Source organism: Lolium perenne, chromosome 4 (assembly GCF_019359855.2).
Source record: "Lolium perenne isolate Kyuss_39 chromosome 4, Kyuss_2.0, whole genome shotgun sequence".
Classification (NCBI taxonomy): domain Eukaryota; kingdom Viridiplantae; phylum Streptophyta; class Magnoliopsida; order Poales; family Poaceae; genus Lolium; species Lolium perenne.
Window position 1 is genome coordinate 288834008 of NC_067247.2, and position 4842 is coordinate 288838849.

Consider the following 4842-nt stretch of genomic DNA (forward strand, 5'->3'; position numbering starts at 1 on the left):
AATATCTGCACCGCCTGATGCCAAGTAGCCGGATGATAACAATAAGTTATCGTTGAAAATGTTTTTGTAAGTTGTAGAGCTAAAACAAAGAGGACATAAGATTTCATACCTTATTATGTTGATTGTCATGTTTTTGTACGGAATGAACGAACAAAGCACCATAACTCAAAGAGCGCATTCAATATACAGATTCACTTGCTCTAATGTATTTAGTTACCCTTACTTTCCAAGTTAAATGAGATTATAATAAACTACATATGGAATTTATAAGCTATTTATGATGATTCTGACAACCAGGTAAATCTCCCACCGCATCCGTCTAACATAGAAGCAATTATGTTTTTTCCCAAATGTATACACACAATTAGATTATTGACAAAATAAGGACTATACATACCCTCTGGAGCGGAAGAGAAATTTCCTAGCAAATATTGACTGCGACAGGATGTTCAGTCATCCTAAACTACTTGTAATTTTTTCTATATAGATCAGGACAATATTTATATTATGTATATCGTAATGGCAGCGATACCTTTATTCCTACTGTGGTGCAGTCTGGTACATGCCAACCATGATCAGCAACAGAGAAGCTCCATGGACCTTTGGATGTATGGTGATACCAGTAACTAAAGTCTCCAATGGAAGTCATGAAGAACCTTTCATTAATAAGTAATAGAAAAAATCAAAATATGAATTGATTTGTCCAGAAAAATACCACGAATTTACCTAAGAATTTTGTATGCAATCATGAGCTAGTTTAAGAGTAGGCCCAGTCATTAGATAGTTTAAGAGTAGGACCTAACTCTTCTCTTAGTTCCGTAAACAGTATAGCTTCAGCTATGATATCTCTGTCCCGAAGTTGGCTACCATTATAACCCTGTAGTACAAGACCATTTCACTACTCTTTGTACCTGCCCAAAATCCAGTTTAGCCCTTCGTTTGAAGAAGATAAGCATATATTTAATTCATCAATTTTGCAAAAAGATACCATTCCAACTGAAAATACTAAAGTTAATCTGCAGTACAGGAGCACGTGTGAAAAAGTATACTGTTGGAGCAGTCACCTCTGAGAGTATGTATAGATGGAGTATGTATAAAATGAAAATGCCATCTTCAGCTACCGCACAAGTAGTCACAAATACTTGGAAATAGTGTCCTCATCTTTGCAATGAATGAATTTTCTTTCAGGCCAATGCGATAGAACTGGTTCAACAATTTGTAAAGACTGTCAGTATGTTGCCAGAAAATAAGGCTGTAAACAAACCAGAAGTACTCATTTATATCATCATAATTACACAAGGCTGAAATGGTTACAGAAATTTCATGATAATAATGTTCATCCTGTCATGGAAGGCAATAAAGACACACTACTGTTAGCTTAGTAATAGAATGGAAAACTGAAATTGGTTTGTTCATAGTAGCTAGCAGACCTTAAAGCCAAAACCAACTCTCAACCAAAGTCAAGCACCATGTATTCTGCGGCGCTTTGACTAATGCTTTGATGTGATAAGGTTACATTTAATGACCATGTCAGTTTCTTTACTTGACTAATGCTTTGATGTGATAAGGTTACATTTAAACATGTTTGCTTTTTTCCTGCCTCTTAAAAAACTACCACAATTATATGTAGAACAGACCAATTTGGGATTTCAGATATTCGTGGTTTATCAAAGTACCTTTCTAATGACACGTTAGATAGGTGTTACCACTTTCTTTAAGAGTTCTTCCTCATCTCCAGCATAAGATGGCCGGATATTTTCACCAGTCACAATACTAATGTTTCCTGCAAGCAACTGATGCAACTTATATGCCATCTTAACACAATGAAGGATACCGTTCAAAGATATATTCTTGCAACAAGCACTGGTACTTGATACGACAATTAAGAATGTTCAAATTACATTGTGAAAAATGTAGCAAAGACAATCTGGCATAAACTGGATATTTACTTATTCACCCCGGATGAGAAGATAAAAATCTAGGTGCAAAATCCTTCACTGCTGAACTTCCAGTGGTTGTGCACCTGGAGGATTTCTGCATTTGCAAAATTATCTGCACAGTAATGTACACAAATTAAAAATAATGTGGAATAACATACCTCAAACCATGCTTTTGTGAAAATTGCACCGATAAACAAAACTTATTCAGACTACGTCAGCAACTTAATCATCAAGCTGTTTCATGAGTGAAAGAACAACTACGCTCATTCAACAAGCATCGATAAACAAAATGTAGAAGCTAAAGCATGGTAAATGGAGGGTGTCATTATTATTAACTACCCGAGAACTTTGTTCAGAGAAATGGTTACAGAAATTTCATGATAATAATGTTCATCATGTCATGTAAGGCAATAAAGTCATCTGGCATTTTTTTTTGCAAGCAACTGCCCTTTTGGGGCCGCAAATTCTGATGTCAGTAATATGGATGTAAAATAAATGTCAAGAGAAAAAAATCAAACTGTCCACGTATGTGATGGCAAAGTACACCAACAATCAGCAGTTCATCACATAGAACTGAACGGAATAAATGGCTACCAACCAAATAAAAAATTCCTGTATATTTTATAATCATTATAAACTGAAGAAAATATCATGTTTTATTCAAAGGTTACCACCAGATTTCATATGTATGGAATGCCCATTGATCTTATGCTTCATCACGTTTATATCCACAGAGTCAAACTGCCAAAGTAAATATCGATAGAGGAGCTTGCCTTGAGTGGATCAGGCCTTGGCTCAAGTTTAATGTGCACATTTGCGAGGAAGACAATGAAATGCTCCTTTGATTCCGACCAGTCTCACTTCACACAAGAAGACACACTACTGTTAGCTTAGTAATAGAATGGAAAACTGAAATTGGTTTGTTCATAGTAGCTAGCAGACCTTAAAGCCAAAACCAACTCTCAACCAAAGTCAAGCACCATGTATTCTGCGGCGCTTTGACTAATGCTTTGATGTGATAAGGTTACATTTAATGACCATGTCAGTTTCTTTACTTGATGCAACTGTTCGTTTCGACGAAACAGATTTACATTGATGCGAGTCATATATACATACTTCCTCCAGCTGCACGATGAACTGGGCAATGGTAGCATCGAGAGTTAAAAAATTGAACAGCGCATATATGCTTTCCTTTTCTGGTACATCTTTGTGCAAACGAATAATCTGCGCAGAGGAAATTTAGAGATTTCATTAGAGCTCAATGACAATTGGGCACAGATAGGAGTGAGAACAAACCTCTAGATTTTCTTGAACCTTCTTGTTGATGGCACAGAGCACCTCAAAGTACAGTTGGCTGGCAGGTCTTCCCAAGTTGATCCCTAAAGGTGACATTGGCATGAAACAGGTGATCGGATGGATGTACGTAAACAGCTCACTCACAACCACGGAAAGCATGGAGGGAAGCGAATCGGCGGCTTCTCTGCTCTTCTTGTCCGTCCCCAGCGACGCAGTTTCAGACAATGACAGCCTAGGCGAGCGTTCAGGTGAATAACTCTAGAGTCGAAACCTGAAGTGATACAATGGCATAAGTCCATCATTAAGTGTGTGGATCACATTAATAAAGATCACACAACTTAGTCATGTATCATACATCAACAGGTAGAAAATTTTGCTAATGAAGATGAAGAAAAAAAACTGAACAGATACAACTGAAGCACACCAGCTAGATAGCAATTTGTCAAACACCTCGAGGGCGTTTCCTCTGGCCAAGAAATTGGATCAGGTGGTCTACGAATCCACCTGCAGAACGCGTATTCATCAAGCGAAATGCCTAGCCTGACACCACGCTATCCTCTACGGGAGCGTCAGCGCGGTCTTGCTGCTTCAAGAAGGGCGGCGTGGTTGAGCTCGGACGGATGAAGTCGGGCGGCGGGATTCTTTGCGATGGGCGGAAGGGTGGGGGCGGGATTCAGATAGCGAGGACCTTGGAAGGGGGAGTCGACCGGCCGTAGGCAGCGGCGGCGTCTAGGTGGCGGCGCACGGTGGTGAACGTGAACCCTAGCGTGCCACTCTGTTCGTTCGAGAGGAAACATGAATCTAGAGCGAGCGAAACGGTGCCTGTGACAACGAAACCGACTTATTGGGCTTGGCCCATTTGGGCGATAGCAATGCATGACGAAACGCGACGAAACGGAACGACGTACCACGATAGAAGGTTGACGACGGAACGCCTTCGTACTTTTTAAGTAGTACAGATGTCCCTGACAACAATGTTGTCAAATGGTCAAAGCGGTGGACATGTGGTTTGGGGTGCCAGCCACATTGCCGAGGCTTCTGGCGGAGATGATGTTGCCCTGAAATCACAACAATAAACATGAACGTCGTCCGGATTCAAGCAGATTTGTTGGAAACCAACCGGAGAACATTATTCTGACCTTGGAATATCACCACCGGGTCACCATCCTACAAAGACACTCGAAACATAAGAGAAAAAAGGGTATGAACCCGCTGACGAGAGGCCAGGGTTGACCAAACCTTGAGGGCCTAAAGAGCCATTGAAGGCAAGCCTGCGTCGCCAACGAGGGAGCCAAAAACCCTATCCCTTGCCGATGATGAATATAAAGCAAATGTTAATTTTGTTCTTGTTTATTTCATGGCTATGGGATTAGGTTCTGTTAACATTTAGAAGAGGTCACTGATTTAGGTGCAATGAAGTAAACTTGTTAACTAGTGTGAAGATTTGCAACAAAAAGAGAACCAACCTGAAGTTGGGTGGTTGTTCCCCTAGCCCACCAGATTTTAAATCCCAGATTTGACATTTGTTGTCTCATAAGGCGAAATGTTCATTCAGTGGGAGGCGACGTTCCCGTCAACAACGAGGCGTCTGTGGTGATCAATTTCA

The 4842-nt window shown here is 40.2% G+C and overlaps 1 long non-coding RNA gene across 2 annotated transcripts; it reads right to left on the bottom strand.

Annotated features, from left to right (window-relative positions):
* Positions 1–415: 415 nt before the first annotated feature.
* On the bottom strand, positions 416–4018 carry LOC127348961 (uncharacterized). 2 transcript variants are annotated; one of them, XR_007880045.2, is made up of 9 exons: positions 3661–4018; positions 3237–3507; positions 2883–3164; positions 2714–2800; positions 1950–2052; positions 1677–1783; positions 1065–1203; positions 804–911; positions 416–656 (listed from the first exon to the last, which is right to left on the bottom strand). It is a non-coding gene; the product is annotated as an uncharacterized lncRNA (long non-coding RNA). The 2 variants fall into 2 exon arrangements; XR_007880044.2 differs by having other exon boundaries at positions 416–626; positions 727–911.
* Between the last annotated feature and the right edge of the window lie 824 nt (positions 4019–4842).